The 18,989-nt window shown below is 42.4% G+C and overlaps 1 protein-coding gene across 2 annotated transcripts in view; it reads right to left on the bottom strand.

Moving 5' to 3' along the window:
• The window catches only part of Fmn1 (formin 1), a 377,899-nt gene extending 361,121 nt beyond the window's left edge, over positions 1–16,778 (bottom strand). Inside the window, exons 1-2 of one of the 2 annotated variants that reach the window (XM_087651256.1) lie at positions 16,638–16,702; positions 15,978–16,103 (exon numbers count right to left, since the gene is read on the bottom strand). The gene's annotated coding sequence lies outside the window, so the exon portion shown is untranslated. 2 annotated transcript variants of the gene reach the window in all.
• Between the last annotated feature and the right edge of the window lie 2,211 nt (positions 16,779–18,989).

Raw genomic sequence — 18,989 nt, 5'->3', positions numbered from 1 at the left:
ATGTGATTTAAATCGAACCTGTGAACTCACTTGGTGGTCTCTCTATCCTGATAACGGGAGACCCCAGCATGCTGGGCTTCTGCAGAATAAAACTCTCTTTTTGATTACATATTATTTGAGTCTTTGGTGAATCACGGACCCTTACATTAGGTGTGCTTTCCATCTCAAAGAAAAGAATTAAATACAGGCAAATGGACTTCTGAAGAGAAGCCTGACATCCTGTGCCCTTTGGATCCACCATGATATGATGGTTCTGTGATAGACATTGTAATGGAACGAAGTAATTGCCCATGCAGCTCCACAGGCCCGGAAGCATTCCTGATCAGTGTCTCCTCATACCCTAATCTGCTGCTGGATTGGTAATGTCTACTGCCATGGACGATTCTGTACTTGGAAGAACTGTTTCCATCCTGAGCTAGGTTTGGTGGTGGTGGTGGTTTGGTTTGGTTTGGTCTGGTATCTATTATTATGTGAGTTTTTGTTGGAAAAAAGTAAATATAATTTATATTTCTTCAAGCCATGGTCCGCAATATTTCCAAGTACAAGATTTTTGTTTCAAACAGAAAGATAGCTCCAATAATCATTGCATTTTACTGATTTAGGTAATTAGACCACTTGAGACCTCAACACATACAATTTGGTTGGCCTATACTTAAGGGATCAGTAGACAGCCAAATATTCACCATTAGATTCTTGATGAAGTTCCCAGCACTTTTCATGCTCTTGACTCCTTACAGTGTTACTACTGCCAATATCCACATGCTATCAGTATGACCGACTGATCAATACTTTGATTCATACAAAAGTTGAGCACTCAATTGGAAATCTTCCTACAACCCACACTCTGCTGCTTCCAAAAGCAAGTTGTCATGGGCCAATTACATCAAGATTTCTATTTGAAAATCTGAGGGCTTAGCTGTAGGCCTGGATGGGAATCTCACTGTACGAAGGAGAACATTTAGATGCAAAGAGTTTTTCTTTCTATGTCTACCGTAATTAATTCACTGGACCTTTCTTAAAGGCAGGCACTGTTCTTTGTAGAGGTAGGTCTAGTAGGAAAGATGGAGCTGAAGCACATGGCCTGGAGAAACCACAAGTTATGAGGGCTCTCATAGCTGGGGAATACGGTAGTGTAGTGGTAGATATGCCCAATCTAGGTGCGCAGCTTGTATTCATATTAATTGAGTTGTGGTTTTTTGTTTTTGTTTTTGTTGTTTTTTTTTTTTTGTACGGGCTTATTTGGGTTGGTGTTTTTACCGCAACAAATGCCATTTTATTTAAAAGGTAATTTATCTTAAAACTGCAGCAAGATCAGCACATAAAAATATGAGAGACATGAACTTTACTGAAGTGGGTTTGAGAAAGACAGCTCTTGGGAGCAACAAGGGTATTAGGATATCTTCCTTTTAACCATCTTTGTGGGACTATTACTACATAGTGGGCCTCTTCCTCTACGCCATTCTAGATTGACCATTTCTCTCCCTTTCTCCCTCTCTCCCTCTCTCCTTTTCTCCTCTCTCTCTCCCTCCCCCGTCAGCATCTCTAGCTGGCCTCTCTGTATTTCTGTTCCCTCTAATTATACTTTCTTTTTTTGTCTCTAAGAAAACTCATTCTGAGAAAAATGACCAGTTATAGGCTATTCAGGTTTTTATTATGTATCTATTCATAAAATCATTTTCAAAGTTCCCTTTCAGTGAAGAATGGCAGACTGTGAAGCTAATTAAAAAGACTACAGTTATATTTAAATAATGGAAGTACTGATAGGGTTCAAGAGTCCTCCCAGTCCTGATGACAACCTAACACTGCTTTCTATAGCTAAGAAGCTAGTCTAGAATACAAAGAGAGTTTCTAAATTGAGAGACAAACAGCCTGTGTCTTTAAATAAGATATTTCTTATTACTTAGTGATCACTAAGTGGCATTTCTTCTACCTGTTTTAATGCAATCTTCACAAAACCAAAGTCTATGACGTAGGTCATATAATGTCCATTTTACCCAGAAAGAACTTGATGCTCGGACAGGGGCGGGGGGGGGGGGGTTGTCATGGTTTCTCAGGTTGTAAGTGGTGGACCCAAGATATAAATGTGGTTTGGGACCACAGGCTCTCAAGTCTCTTCAAGGACTAATAAAGACTCTGGGGATCATTGTGAAGACAAACTCACTCTTTTGCTGGCTTTTCTCTTTCAACCACAGAGCATGGACTACTCCCTATCCCCCATGTGCTCTGGTTGAGCATTCTGCACAAGAAACAGCGCACATCCTGCAGTGCAGATGTAGAGGAAAGCAGTGAACTAAGAGTGAGAAGCCTTGGACTCAGGTCCAGTTTTACTAATTACTAACAAAGTAGGAAGATTCTTTGACAAGTTTCTCAACCTCCCTTAACCATTTACAGTGTTATTCCATAACTCTTCAGGCAGGGGAAGGGACACACTCACCAAACTGTTTTTCTAGGTAAATTGAAATTTCAAGGTGCACACAGGATCTGAATGGAGATGTCTAGAGCAAAAAAGACCCACGAGATAGTAAGAGGTGAAAATGAAGTTTAAGAAATTTAGATATAGGGAGAAAACACACATATTCATCAATAAGAACCAAAAGAAAAGTAGTCAAAAGCATTGAAACTACAGTACATAGAGATTAAAAACTTAACGTTTTTAAAACTGTCTCTATTGCTACTAAGCAATCAGTGTCAGCTTCAGTGAGACTCAGGCCACATCTACCCCTCCACCCCAGTATTCCCAAGGCTCCTTTTCTTTAATCTAGACATTTGATTTGACATTTAACATAGAGCACCTGAAGGGCTGTCTTTAAGTTCCCCTACCTGGCCCATGTACAAAGGTAAGAGTCTTCAACTGGAGACCTTCTAGAGTTTTGATCTAATAGTTGAAACTCACATTATGGTTCTCTAACCTGCTCTGGGACTCCAACCTCTCTATCCATCTGTATTAGTCTGTATTTTCTAGAATAACAGAACTTATAAAATGGATCTCGATCTCTCTCTCCTCTCCTCCCCTTCTCTCTTCTTCTCTTCTCTCCTCTCTCCTTTTTTCTCTCTCTCTCCCTCCCTGTCCCTCTCCCTCTCCCTCTCTCTCAATTATTTGTTATTCCCCTTAAGTTGAGAGTTGTGATTTTGCATCAATTAGGAAAAGTAAGTATTGTTTCAGCAAATGTTGCTGGGAAAACTGGGAATCCAAAAGAAATGAAACTAGAACCCTCTTCTTACTCTATATGATGATATGTGTATATATTATTAAAGGACTTATAGGCTGCGGTCTATCTAACCCAACAATGGCTGGCAGTGATGGAAAGTCTAAGATTCCAGTGGTTGCTCAGTGCAAAGGCTGGATGTCTCAGATGGTCTTACACTGAAATCCTGAAGAAGTACACTCTAAAGCCAGTGAAGGAGTAGATCTGCTAGCAAGCTGAAGAGGGCAAGCAGGCAAAGAGCAAAGGCTTCTGTCTTCAGTGTCCTTAAACAGGCTTTCCCAGAAGGCATGACCCAGAACAGAGGTGTGTCTTCCCAACTCAAGATTCAAACCAAAAGCATGCTTCCTGCCTCAAAGGTCTGGACTAGACATGGATTTATGCACTTCAGATGAAGCAGAAACATGTCTCACATGTGTCCCTTCCAATTCTGGATGGCAAGTCATTCCTGATATAGTCAAGTTGACAACCAAGAATAGCCATCACACCATCTATGGCATAAGGTTTGCCTCAACCCTACTGTGTTAGTTTGGATTTTTATTGCTGTGAAGAGACACCATGATCATGGCAACTCTTATAAAGGAAAACATTTAACTGGGGCTGGCTTACAGGTACAGAGTTTAGTTCATTACTGTCATGGCAGGAAACATGGCACCATGCAGGCAGACATAAGGCTGGAGAAGAAGCTGTGAGTTCAATACTGATAGAGGCAGCAGAAGTGAATACCACATTAGGCCTAGCTTGAGTATCTGAGACCGCAAAGCCTACCCTGTAAGTGACATTTCCTCTAAGAAGGCCACACCTACTTCAACAAGGCCACACCTCCTAATAATGTCACTCCCTGTGGGCCAAGCATTCAAATACATGTGTATGGGGGCCATTCCTATCCAAACCACCATATCTACTATGCCAAAGAATTCAGATGTTCAGATGCCTCTGAGCTCATTGTCTTTGGTACAGGCTATCCCTGATTCCTGCCTTTAGCATAGTTTTAAGACCCAGGTTCAAATGGCAGCTCTTTCATTTTTAGCGTGACAACTTGAGACAGCTCTAAAATCTCTGGATGCCTTTATTTCCCATCCTTGCCATACAGCTAATGATATTGATAGCATCCACTGAATAACATAGTATCTGGCAATAGTAGGGGTTATACCGGGAATTGCAATTGTTACGTTATGCGCTAGACCCTCTTACTGACTCTAATCCCAGGGGTCATTGCTTCCCACTGCCAAGGAGGCTTTTACAGTGTGGCTGGTTTTACTCCAGGCACAACTACCTTTTAGAGATTCCAGTACAGGCCACATAGCCCTCCCTGGGCCTCTGCACATACTATTTCATCTGTATGGGATGTGATTCCTCTCTGCCATTCAGTAATGTCATATACATTACTCTGAATATTTTTTCATATAGTTCACAGCTTTGCTCCTGCACATTTTTTTACACCAGGTTCTATCCCTGCCTGACACTTTTGTAGAAATGTCTCACGTGGTTTTTCTAGAACAGCCAACTCCCCGACTTCTGAGCCCTTTTGCAGTTATAACTGCTACTGTGGGACTTTCTCTACATCCACCCTGCACAGAGAAGGCTGCCAAGGCTTTCTGGTCAGTGGTCTTGCTTTGTCCATGGGAGCAATTCTTCTCTACAAACAGACTGGCTTTAGATCAGATTAGAGCAGCAGGCAGGAGCATCCAGATGAGGCAAATTTGGGGACCCATGGCCTAAGAATCTGAATTCCAAGTGTTAACAGGAGGTCACTGTGGAGTTTTAAGCTGGGAGAAACATGATTTTCTACTGCTTTGTGGAATACAGACTAATCTGGAGCCTACCTGAAGAGGATTTCTGAAGCGGTCTCATCCCACTTGGTTATTAGGAAGGGAGTAAATCTTCCTCTTTCTTAGCATGAGGCAGGTCTAAGTAAACTGTATAAATGGAATGCAATCTTGCTGTTGTATGAACATTTCACAGAAGTGGGTGCCAATGAAGAGAAGATTCAGAAATGCTGATCTAGACTGTGAGAGGGGCTGTAGGTGCCTTCTTAGTACCAGTCATCCATTGTACTTACACTGGCCTGGGATGGCCTCAGGAGCCTTCTGGACCAAAAGCCCTGAAGCTGCCCTGTCACCTCAGGTTTCCTTGGAGCTGCGCAGACACTGACTCATTCACCTTCTCAATGGGAAGATGGTCCAGTAAGATAAGGTAGTCTATTTGCAAGTCAGCTTCTCTGAACACAGATGCTCCTGTTTGCAGAGGCTCTCGAGGTACAAGTGAAGGAAGGAAGGAAGCCACAAGAGGTACACAGGGCAGGGCAGATACTGCGCACCTCAGCAGGACCTCTCAGCCTGTGCTTCACGGTTCACTTCCTACTGAGATTCTATCTGCCTCCCACCAGGTGAATTCCTGGGCTTTCATCACAGTGTAAGGAAAAGGTCTCATCCCCTGGAAATCCTGGGTGGGCAGGTGTTCTTTTGTTTGAACATCCCAAGGGTTTTATTAAAAACACTAAAAATGCCAATGGCTGCTATTTCTTGATCACTTAGGGAGATACTGTGTTACTTTATCTCATACTTTATACTTTATGTAGTATTATTGTATTTAATACTCTCACCCCTAACCCTATTTTATAGACATAAAACTAAGGCTTAGGGGAGTGAAAGGGCTTTCGTTATATTAGACCCTGCCCTGAGCCACCTTCTAACTCTTCAACTGTACTGTACATGCACGGTTGTGCACCTCACCTCACTCCATCACAGTCAACCTGCATGCATCTCCTTCCTCGATCATTTTCAACAGCCAAAGACCAGGAGCCAGTTCCACGAACCTGACAATCAGCATCTTTTGTAGAACTTTAGGATAGGACTTGCTGAAACTCAGCTTTGTCATGAATAAAACAGGGGCAGTAAATGTCTTCCTATTGGATCAAGACAAAAATTAGGCCCAACGTTTAATGCACTTAACACGGAAAATTTTACATAAGGACTTGGTAAAACACATATCCTAAGGTGATATGGAACGACAGCTACCATGGAACTGACTTACTACGAATTTACTGTATGATTGGCAGTATTATTTGAGTACAGGGGCTATGTATACTTTAATATGGATTTTCTATGGAAATTCCTGGGGCTAAGTCAATGTGCAGTAACATTTTGGTGAGTAAACAATAGGTTAGCAGTTTAAATAATGCCTTGGATCCAGAGTGTTAGGGATATATTAACAAGGTGGGCTGACATTTATCCAACAGTAGGAAAAATACTTATAAATGAAGTACAAAGGGAGTGGACCCAGAATGTGCATGGCTGGAAGCCGTTGAAGCTTAGCAACACTAGTTCCCAACTCCCACCAGTTTCCTCCCAGCCCCAAAGAGAAAAACAAGATAGAACCATACAGAAGGAAGAATGTATTTACTAACACTCAAGGCATAGCAAGGGAAGGGGAAAAGTTTCTGTTCATCTTTAACTCAATCAATGTTGTATGAGGACAACAATTTATAAGCATAGCTTATCTTTAACCAAAATTCATATTATTTTTAGTCAGAGTTTTCAGAGATATAATATATCTGAAATTGAGGTCAATTCTTTTAGTTTCATTTTCTTTAATTTCTTAGAATTCCAAAAATTATATTATTTTCACTATAATTTTTTTATTCATTCTTACACAAATGTTTACAAACATTCAGGTAAATAACGTCTGAAATAATATGGTTAATAATGGGAATTATAGTATGAGATAATTTTAAATCATTTTCACAGTCTCATAATTTTTGGCCTCGTTGGAATTCTTGATCATCAACATGCATTATTTTCATCAAGTGGGCCCAGGGTTGGGAAGATGGCTTACACATGCAGCTTCTATGGACTTTTCCTTTACACTGCATTTCCAGGTATTTTAACTACTGTTAGATAATTTCAACCTGTTATGTCATTGTAAAGCGTTTACCACGCAACCATGCAGACTGGTGTTTGGGTTCCCAGAACCAACATAAATGCCAGGTTGGGTACTGAGTACCCAACTGACTGTTTCCTCAGCATTCAAAGGGCAGAGAGAGATTGGACCCCCGGGGAAATCTAGCTAGTTAGACTAGCAGAAATGATGAATCCTGGCTTCAGTGAGAGACTTTGTCTTACCATAAGAAATGGAGCAATGGAGGAAGACACTTGTGGGCTCCAAATGCAGACATACATGGATGTGCACACGCATACAAACACATATGCACACATACCATGGAATTGAAAAGCATATCATTTATTTAGAAGATGTTTATGCTGCTATTACTTGAAACAACTCAAGGAACCAGCTGATTTCATGTAAAAATCCAGCATCCCCTGTTCTTAGCACTATCATATTCATATTCTGTGCGTTACTTTTTCAATTTTTGTAAACAACATATTGGCCGTGAACAGCTTTAATCACTGTTGACTATAATATAAAGTATAAATAAATTTTTATTGCCTTTACTTTTGGAAATGTCTTCTGCCCATCAAACTTTGTAGCTTTTGTATGTTTTAAGGAAAGAACAGAGATTTTATAAAACTTGTTTGTGAAGTGTTTTAACTCCTACTGCATCCTGTCAAAGTAGGGCTGGCATTTCTAGTCCATGGGTTAGTGTTATTCATAGGGAAAATGATACAATCTTTAATGTAAAGAAAACTTAGATATTAGTCACTGTGCCCATCCCCTCTCAGTGCTGGCCTCTCTCCATGATTGCAGCCCTTATGGATGGATACCTAGTCCACCTTGCCTGGACTTAATTCTCAACCATATAAGGAAACCGCACGGCATTCCAGACAGCTCTAAATATAAATGTTTCTCTTATTCTGAGCCAAATCTATTTCCATCAATTTTGTATTCTCACTTCTTGTACGGTAATCTAGCTCCTCTCCTGTCCAACCCCTTTAAAGCCCATATTTCCTGAGCTACCTCATCCTGGTTCTATCATACCCACCTCTCAGGTCATCCTTTGAACGCAAGAGCTGCCAGTTTTGAAAATTTTGATTATTCAACTCTCACTAGGGGTCAAGACAGTACCTAGAACTAAAAATGTTTTGTTTTTAAAAACATGCCCAAGTGTGCTCAGGAATCACAAATTCAGTTTATAGGACTGTCACTTTAAATTATTCGATAGACACATCCTACCTAAGTGGCTAGATTCTATCTTACTATCAGTCCGAAGACCTATCTTGGATTTCAGTTTCCTCTTCACCCTGGCTTTGTTTTTGGCAAAATGGTGATCACTCTTACATAACATTTGAGTGAAAGTGGCTGAAGCTGGGTTTTAAGCCACCTTGATCAGAATCAGAAGCAAATGTGACACCATGGAATTCATGGACCATTTTATGAAATTGGAGAAAGGGAAGAGTGAGCCGAAGACAGGAAGGAGCAGAAGCAGAGCCTTCCAGAAGGAGGCTCCTCAGGCTGGACCCTTGAGTACTTCTCTGTAACTTAACTCAAGTGACTCCTACATACGGCCATCTTCTAATACAAAACTCTGGTTTGGAAAAAAGTCAGTCATGTGGCCCCACCTGGGTGAAAACTAAATTGTTCATTTAAATAGGTGTGGCCATGGATAGGGATGTTAATATATGAACCTTATAGACCATCCTTAGAAGTGAAGTAGTTGTTAACAAGAGATCCCAAGTTACTATGTTTCTAGAGCAGCATTTTTCATCCTGTGAGTTGGGACTCCCGAAGGCCATTGAAAAACAGATATTTGCATTATGATTCATAATGGTAGCAATTACAGTTATGAAGTAGCAACAAAAATAATTTTATGATCGGGAGTCACCACGACATGAGGAACCTTATTAAAGGGTGAAAGCATCAGGAAGGTTGAGAATCACTACTCTAGAGCAGAGTAATATTCAGCGATATTAATCTATATTTTTATTTCCCTACTTCCCTCCTTGAAAGCCATGAAAGTAGGCAGTTATCTTATCAGAAGAAATGGGGTAAGGAGGAAAAGAGAAACAGCTGGTGAATAGCTCTAGCTTTTCCCACATCTTAAAATCCTTAGAATTTCTCAGGAGAATTATGAAAACTTCTTAGAGAATTTCTTGGAGGCTACTAAACAAGAAAGATATTTTTATAAATGAAGAGTCCTGTAGAAACACGAAAGGAGGATTCTTCCAGAGTTCTTAGGGGGAAGGGAGAGATGCAAAGACGCTGAAGGGGTGTAGCTCTCAGGAGGGTAGAGGCCGACTGTTTAACCTTCACAGAAGGAACGTGATTAAAACAGAAATTAAAGTTGTCTGTAATAAATTAAGAGTTAAGATTCTTGCTTTGTGGCCGTCCTCCCTGATGGGGCTTCTTACCTGCTAGGCTTGACTGACAAAGACAAGAGCAAAGGAGACTTCTTGTGGTTTTGCCACCTCTCTCTGGGTTTCTCCATCAGGGGAAATTGCTTGTAACAGTGAAAGCCCACCCTATTCCTTTAAAAACTTTACATTACAGTTTTTCAAACCCTCTTGTAGCTCATGACATTCATTTTTCTTATGCTACTCCCCAGGGCCATGACACAGCCCTCTGTGTGCACTCTTGGGCTGAACCATCCCACTTCTTGCACATTTCCTCCCTTGCAGATGTGGCACAGGCAGAAGTTCCACCGTGCTATATCATCTGTCCACCGTGCTGTATCATCTGTCCAGCTTGCAGCTTATGTTTCATAATAAATTCTGTCTAGGCTAAGCTCTTTAATTTAGCAAATAGTGATAAATTGCAACTATGGATATGTAACATCCTGAAGTGAAAATGAAACAGTTGGGGTCCCCCCCCCCATTTGGAATGAGCAGGGCAATTGTTTTCAGAAAGGAGCTCAGTGATGTATTGAAAGAAGCCAGGGTGTCAGGTGACCTGGATCTGTTCTTAGCTGTGCTATTGAACAAGAGTGACCTTGGGCAAGTCATTTTTCACATCCAAATCTCACTGCTCTCTACTGTGAAATAAAAAAAAAAACAAAACAAAACAAAACAACAAAAAAAAACCACCTCGATACTTCCTTACAGAGTAATGTGGGTGTAAGAATTATGCACATGTTGCTGATTAAGAAAACATGATTTCTCTTGCTCTCTTCCTCTTCCCCTCTTCCCCCTTTGTCTCTTCTCTCCCCATTCCCTTACCCCCTTCTCTCCACGTGCTCATGGCCGGCCTCTACTCCTCTACCCCTCTCCTCTTCTACTCTTCTAATTCTCTACCTCTCCCTTCTCTTTCTCTGCCCTACTACCTTCATAATTTCTCTCCCCATGCCCTGAATAAACTCTAATCTATACTAAACAAAATGAAACAAACAAAACAACAATAACAACAACAACAACACCATGATTTCTTTAGTAATCTGTCACTGTTTTTCTTAAGCTACTGTGGTTGTATGGAATTTCAGGTCTTTAAATATTCCTAAAAATTAGAATTTATATATGTTTGCAAAGCTTAAAATAAGGACTAACTCAAGCCAAATCAGGTGACACAGAGACAGTACCCTCTACTATATACGCCTGTGCTAACCTTATTTACCTTGAATGGGTGTCAAAAGCAGAATTCTAAAGCCCTGCCAATGGCCTAAGGACAGAAGATAAGAGAATGCTACAGAAGAGACAGAGACACATGGAGATGAGGACACTGTCAAACAAGGCCAGGACTGGTGCCAACTCTATAAATGAATTCCACTTTCTGCAGATCTGTTAGCTTTAAAAAAAATCTTTTTGCAAAGCTTTCCAAATGCATGTTAGGCTTAGAAATGTGTCCTAAGTGACTGTCTTCATCTAAAAAGGGAACAGATGACCACTTCAATGAGTATAAAAAGCTGGACTTGCTTTTCACTAGATCTGTACTCAAAATATTGCACTATATTTATGGCTTATCCTGCTCTAAAGTAAAATAAATTAAAACCAGGAGTATTCTCACTGGCCTACTAGGGACAGAAAGTAGAATGCAAGCTTAGGGAGTGGGCAAAACACTAACCAGATTCTACTTAAAACGGTGGCCTGGAGCAAGCATGCTGACCTCTGTGAGTCCTGGCCCCTCTTCTGTCCAAGAGGCAAGGTCAGTGCCACTTCTCTGTCACAAGAGGGGTCAGCACAGAAAGGAATCAAGGCAAGGAATCTAAATCCTTGCATCAGGCCCAGGGTGAGTCTGGAGGCAGAGGGCGTGGGGGCCGGGGGGAGGTCTCCCTGCCTGCTATTAGAATATCTGTTAAGGATATTTTTCTTCCCTAGACATTAGATGACAGGGACTGTGTGTTGGAATGCTGAAACCCCAGCTGTTAGTATGAACAGGGCTAAGAGCTCAAGGTGTGCTCCTTGCCAGTGAAGCCACGGAAGCAGAAGTACACATCCTACATCTTACCCTGCAACACAGCAGTTCAGACCCTGTGGGTCGGGACCCCCATCCTGCATATCAGATACTTACATTACGATTCATAGCAGTAAAAAAAATTTACAGTTATGAAGTGGCAATTAGGTAATTTTATGGTTGAGGTTCACCACAACATGAGGAACTGTATTAAAGGGTCACAGTAATAAGAAAGTTGAGACCCACTGCTCTAGTGCTCACACACAAACTATTCTGTAGATAAGAGACAAGACCTTTTTTTTTCTCACTGGATGGGGCAATTTTATTTACTGTCTCTTCAGGGCCAAACACTTTTGAAAACAACAATGTTTATTTTTCTCAGAAGAGAAACATTATCAACTATTTTTTTCCATAGCAATTATTCCAAAATACTTTCTACCTCCTAGTTCAGCAATTTTACACCAGCAAAGTGCAAAAACCAACCAAACAAACAAAACAACAAAACAACAACAACAAACAACAACAACAACAATAACAAACAACTTGCTTTCTTTGTACTCAGAGAAGCCGACACTGTGGACAAAGATGTTGGCACTCGGGTGGAGCCCTCCGTGTGCAAGAGCACCACCCTGTTCACCCCCTCAGAAGGCTGCCCTCTGTCCTGGAGGTGACATCATTCACTCAGACAATGTCACTGCACTTCATCGGCATGAGGGTCAGGTTTAGGAAACCCGAATCACTACAGTGAACAGGTCAGTGGGGAAGGCTTCTCTACTAATCGGGCAGACTCTTGTTCCCTCTGAAACACCTGTACATTTTCTTCCCATGTTTCATAGCAGGTGTCATAGGGAAACAAACCCGGAGGAGTGTGAGTGGATGCCCACGTGGGTTCAAGTTCGTTTAACAACAGTACTGCGCTATTTGATGGATTTTTTTTTTTAATGTGGCAGTGAGGCCATTCGGGTCTCCCAGTTTCTTGCCCAAGGGCACTCTCAGGGCTGGGGTGTGAGGATTGGACTGTCAGCGGAGACATAATGCTCTTTCCTGTGCTGCTTGGTGTCTACCCTCTCCAGTCTGCTGCTTCTCAATTAAGGGCCCAACCCTGATGGGAAACACAAATGCTAAGAGGTCCTGCCTGCCTCTGACATATGGCCCCCAATAGCTTGCCAAGACCAAGGTAAAATGCGTTTAATTCAAAGGACATTGGTGTTTAAGAGCAATTTGATACTTCAGAAAGGGAAAGGGGACGGCTGTAATAAAACAGAACACAAAACAAGTCACTTCTGATTAAGGTAGAGAAGGAGATGTGTTGGTTTGGAGAAAGGAGCAAAAAAGGACATGGCTAGAAGCTGACTTCCTGCAGAGAGCTTCGGAGGGTTCAGCTTAGGAAAGCAGAGGTAGGGAGGCCCAATGGAGGGCCAGCTCTCCCACAGTCACCCCAGCATTAGGGCAGTATATATTCAAGGGCTGTGGGAACAAAGAAAATCATTAGAAAACCCCATTACCTTGAGCCTTTTTTTCCTCTGTCCACCAAAGGACCTGAAAAGTCTCAGAAGACACGGACACAGTTCATCCCTCAGTTTCCAGCCTTTTATGCTGACAAGGTCAGCAGGCAATACCCACCCTATCCTCCTCCCGCTAATTATTGTTTTATGGGGCACATGGATTACTGCTTTCTCAGCAGCTCAGCATAGACCCTAAACACAGGGATGTTTCATTTCCTTCCAAAAGTCAGCCTGTTGGTGCAGGTTCACGTTTGATTCCCATGGTTTAGCTTCTCTGCAGAGATGAACCATGTCAGATGGGTGACTGGAACTTTTGTCAGTACACAGGCTGAGACCTGCTGAGAATTAAGCTTATTTTTAAGACAAACACTATGTGCATCCCATATATATATATATATATATATATATATATATATATATATATATCTGATGTTAAAATTTGGCCGACAAGTGACAAGCAATTCCAAACATTATCAAATTGCCAACAGTGGAATTACTGCAGGCTCTTCAACATTCCTGACGATTTTTCTCACTTATACAAATAAAGTTTAAATTAAAAATGTAAAAGCAAGGTCATCTGAAACATAATTCAGTCTGTGAAAACAACATGCATGAACCTGGAGCTTTAACATGAACTAGGCCGTGAGGCACCGAATACTTTACACTGTACACCAGGTCAGGTAAAGACGTTCCTCAGATCTCTATCAGGGATGTTAACCGTCTCTATGCCAAGTCCCACACCACTCCCTTCTTCTCTCCCTTTGTGCTACCAACTTTACATCTGGATTCGGCAGAAGACTAGATATGAAACTCAACCCTCAGACCATCATTCCATCTATAGTACCCTGTTCCCTTGACCAAAGCATTTAATACAGACAGAATAGACCTGTGGACCAAGGGCTTACCAAGTACAGTTCTTTCCTGGGGCTTTTTACTTAGACTTGAAGAAGGGAGCAGCCTTGGGCTATGGAGCTGAAAGGCTGTTTATCTAGAGTATACGAAGGGACTGAGTGGTCAGGGTCTGTAACAGAACAGAGTAAGGGCATCAGGAGAGAGAAAAGCAGAGGTAAAAGAGAACTGGCAAAAAAAATGCCCAAAGACAAAGCTAGAAAGCAGGACAGCAACTTCAGAGGCCCCTGAAAGGCAGGGCTGGCTTCCTCACTGGGATATTAACGATGTGGTTGGCTTTAGTTAGGTGAGACCCAAATGCTCATCATGTTTCTTAGGATCCTTTCTGCTGGATTTCTATCCCACACGATAGAAAATATCTTACCGACATAAAGGATAATAAAGTCCAAATTTCAAAGTATTCTCCCTCCCCACAGTGGACAGAATGATGTAAACTTCTCTGAATAAGAGACTGAGTAACACATAGTTACTCAGTGATTCTGTCTAGTTTGTATTCTTAGAAAAGAATAATGCTGTTACACAGTAAGTTACTTCAGGGTGGTGATTTAGAGTTGCTTCAATTCCCACAGACATTTGAAGAAAAGTTGTTTGACTTCCCCTGGGCAGAAGCCAATGCATTCACTAATGATTCTGCAGAAGGCACAATTTATCACGTCAGTGTGGTGAACAGCCACCGAGAAAAAAACAGCCCAGGACAGACCCAGAGACCAAAGAGAAGTCCTCTCTCAAGCTTCATCTTTAATGCCTCTTAACTGAGAGCTTGCTAAGTAAGCTCTTGGACAGGCTGGAGCAAGACATGGCTGCTCAAACACAGATGGCTTCAATCAGTGGGACCCTTCAAGAGGCAACTCTACTGGGAATCTGAAGAAGATCATCCCCTAAGCATAAGTACTGAGGTCTAAAGTAAGCACAGAGAGGAAAGAGACAGAGAGCGAGAGCGAGCGAGGGGTGGGGGTTTAGGACCCTTATTATTCTTGTTGGCTAGCATTACTAACAACACTGATTGTTAATTCTGCCACATCTGCCAGGAGGAACTATTTATAACTTCTCCTACCTTCTACAACTTCCCTATGAGAGGAGAGGTAAGATTGCCTGCATTTCTTGGATGATGAAGTTCAAGGAGATGACTTATCAAAAGTCACTCACTTAATACATGGCTGGCCCAGGATTTGAACCTACGCCTAACTGGTTTATGAGTTTAACCATTACGACTCTCTGCCAACTACTACCATTGTTTCCCTTCAATGAGGCTACTACCTCCTAGTTCTTAAGTATAGAGGCCTGCCATTTGTTGGTGCTGCCACTAGATTGCATGCTCTTGAGAGAAAGGAAGATTGGTGTTTAGTTGTCTCTGGCTGAGGAGAATCTGGGGCTTGGGAATCCTCTAAAGCAATCTGATATTTGAGTCCCAGCTTTAATGCTTTCCTCCTGAAAGGGGGCTAATAAATCAGAGACCTAATAGACCTTGCAGCAAGTCCTAGAAAGAGCTAAGCAATGGTTGTTGAGTTTTAGAGGTATACCTAGAAATGTCTTCTGGGCTAGACGACAGAAATTCATTCTCTCTCTCTCTCTCTCTCTCTCTCTCTCTCTTTGCAACTTAGATCTCCCAAGATGACACAGCCACAGTGACACATACCCAAACACAAATACTAAACAAACTTCAGCACAACTGGAGCCGCTGTGGGAGGAAGGCAGATGCTTCCCTGCTTGACCAGGTCGTCTCCAAGGCTTGGGTCTGGACACTCATCTCATTATGGGTATAACTTGCATTACACAGTTCTATACTACAGACCCCAGACTCTGCATTCAGACCTGGACTGTGTCAGTGCCAGCATCAAACTCTCTAGGAGTTAGTAAGCAGAAATGCTGGTGATTAACACTGAAAGGTTTCCTTTGGAAAGCTGTTGCAAGTGCAAATATTGCCCTCCCCCACCCCAAACACACACACACACACACACACACACACACACACACACACACACCTCCCAGCTAGTTGTCCTTGGGTTAAAAGGAGGTTTGGTTGTGGCCTCTGGAGACAAGGGCATGCCTGCTATTTGAAGGAGGGGTGTCCAGCACTTACATAGAGGAGAAACAGTCAGCCTTTGGAGAACTAGAGAGTTCTGACGGAGGAAGATAGGATGCTGATGGTGATGGCTGTGATGATGACAAAATGATGGCAGAAGAAAACGGAGATGGTGAATGTCACCTACAAATACAAGCACAGTACAGCAACAGACACCCTCATCATTGCCAAGATAAACAAGAAGCAGCTTCTATTCTCCATCTAACTTCATTGCGGTGCAATTGCATCGTAAAAAACAAAAGAAGAAGAAGAAGAAGAAGAAGAAGAAGAAGAAGAAGAAGAAGAAGAAGAAGAAGAAATAAAGAAATAGAGGAAGACAGGCAGACAGGAAGACAGAAAGCTTGCATCCTTCTTCCCTCTTTGGCCCTCCAACCCTCCCGGTGTTCCTTTGCCAAGCTGGAATGAGACTGCACTGACAGGTCAAGAAGGTTAGGGTCTGAGAGTTAACGACATGAGTTCCATGAGTTCTGTAGAGAGGGATGCTGGGGTGATTCTAGGGGGTCAGGAGGAGCAGGAGGAACCTACTGGAGGGGAAGCTAAGGCAGGAGGCTTAACAGCTCTGACCAGAACCTCAAAACCGGAGAGGCCAAACAGACAGACAGCCTTTCGCTGGGAAGAAGAGGTGGGGCAGACGGCCAGGAAGAAAGACTCTTTTACCTGACCAGGTACAGCAGCGGGAGCAGCGACTGCGACGGGATGCCTCCGCGCTCCAGTCCCGACCCGGGGCGGTGAAGCGGTCGCAGTGCCTTCCACCGCCGAGGCCCCGCCCCCAGGCAAAGCTCCGCCTCCCCAACACGCGCCTGCCTGACGGGCTGTTTGGGGGAGGTGTGCAATGGACTGATAGACAGTCATCCGGACCAATGGAAATGTGCAGCGGCTGCCGAGCCAGACGATGGGAAGGCGGGCAGAAAACCGCAGCGCCAAATTAACCGCCCAAGCGCGGTTCCTACCTGGATTGATGAACCGTCACTGCGCGGCCTGAGATCTGACCGCTGGGTCAAACTGGTAGTGTTTGGGCTAGGTCTAAGTGAACCGCAAAGGCGACAACCTGGCCTTGGAGACAAGCCCCCTTGTTTGCTGGCTGCGTGGCTACGTCCCAGGGTGCACGCTCGCTCCGGACTGGCTGGAAGTGATGGGGAAGGGAAGCTGGTGGCCTCAGCTTTAGAAACCTGGCCAGGCCTGGTGGCTCCTGGAACTGTATCATAGTCTAAAATTAGCACAAAAAAAAAAAAAAAAAAAGGAAGAGAGAGAGAGGAAAGAAAGAAAAGAAAGAAAGAAGAAAAGAAAACTCAATAAAAACCAAACCTTTATGCTAGTCCTCTAGCCGGATGTTTGCCCAACTGCCCAGCTGCCTCCAAACTGATCTTCTCCTAAATGATTCAAAAGCTAAATCGCTTTAAGCAGAAAAATGTTCGGACCTCGGTGATGCAGAGAAGGGAACTGAGTCAAGGAGCTTGGGTCTTGCAAGGCAGCAAGCCTGCTGGTGTGACTCTTGCATAGCTGATGCTCTTTTAATCACTTACAGTGCTGCTAACTCAGTACAGACCTTCAGACCCAGACACTACTGTTTTGTTCCAAATAAAGGTCTAACTACTGATGATTACAGCTCACACCAGGAAACCTTTCATAAGAGGATTAGAGGTCTAAACGACATTGAGATGTGGTATGCGATTTGGGGATCTTTTCCAAGTAGGTAGGCAGGAAAGGGCATTGCCTTTAATCCACTCCCACATAAATACAAAATCCACCATCTGGTACTTAAAAGCAGAATTCTATCCCTAGTAGTATAAAATGTTGAGTATGAAAACATTTGAGAAGGTATAAAGTGAATTTTCCTTGGAACATTTTTTAATAAAATGCTAAAAGATGCCATATAGACAAGTAGATGATAGAGCTGTTTGTAGTCCTCTACAATCCTCATATCTACCTGAAATGAATTCCACAAAGGGATATAGAAATTTAGTCTTTGAGAGGTAAAGTAGTTGTGTAACCAGAGTTCACACCAAATCAGTACTTCTCAGGAATTATCACACTAGAAGAACAAAACGCATTAACACCATTTTTCCCTTGGATATATATATATATTTTTTTTTTCCCGAAAAGTATCCTAGAGGGACCTAGTTCCTCTATGCCCAACTACTTCAAATGCAATATTCAAAGCACTTCTGATACACAAGCATCACCCCTAAAATGTGTTTGTTAGGAGTAGTTGCAAGCCAGCTCTGCTCATAAGAGGGGCTATTATTTGATATAAATGGTAAGTCAGTACATTCTTCCAGGGCTCGACCCCAGCTAGTTGCTAATTGTTGTCGGAATTTAAAGCACTCTGACAAAGTAATTCCTACGAAGAAAAAAAGAATTTTTTAAAAAGGGTCTTTAAGAATACAAAGTCTTCAACCAGAATTGTTTTAACAAAGTTCTTAAGAGATTTCTAAATCCTGTTCTGATCTTCAACTCCACAAATGCTGTTCTTGCCTAAGGAAGGCAGAAGGAGGGAGAAGGGAGGAGGTGGTTTATCAGCTGTCTGTTACCATGACAAAATACCAGAGATAAAAATCTCAGAGGTAACAGGGCTAGAGAGATCACTCAACAGTTAAGAGCACTCTGTGCTCTTCTTGCAGAGGACCAGAGTTCAGTCCCAGCCCAAGGCCCACACAACTCCAGTTCTTGGAGTTCTAGCACCCTCTTCTTTCCTCTACAGGTACTGCAGGCACCTGGTATACATAGCATACCTGCAGGCAAAACACTAACAGGAAAAGGAATAAATTAAAAAAAAAAAAAAAAGAATAAGGGGAAAGCATTCGATGCACAAATTTCCTTACAATCCCTTTATTACCACCACTGCAGGTAAACTGTCCACAGGTCACAATGGGTTAAATCTACTTTGGAAAAATGACCACCCTCCTTCTACAAAGACAGAAGGAAAAAGTTAAGCCAGGTTTTATATTCAGATATGACCTATGGCATTATCAAAGTTTCTCTGCCTTACTACTCTTTTTTTAATGTAAT

The sequence above is a fragment of the Rattus norvegicus genome, chromosome 3, assembly GCF_021556685.1.
Source record: "Rattus norvegicus strain SHRSP/BbbUtx chromosome 3, alternate assembly SHRSP_T2T, whole genome shotgun sequence".
NCBI classification, from domain to species: domain Eukaryota; kingdom Metazoa; phylum Chordata; class Mammalia; order Rodentia; family Muridae; genus Rattus; species Rattus norvegicus.
The sequence above is the reverse complement of the archived record's forward strand: the minus strand, read 5'-3'. Positions and strand labels throughout refer to the sequence as shown.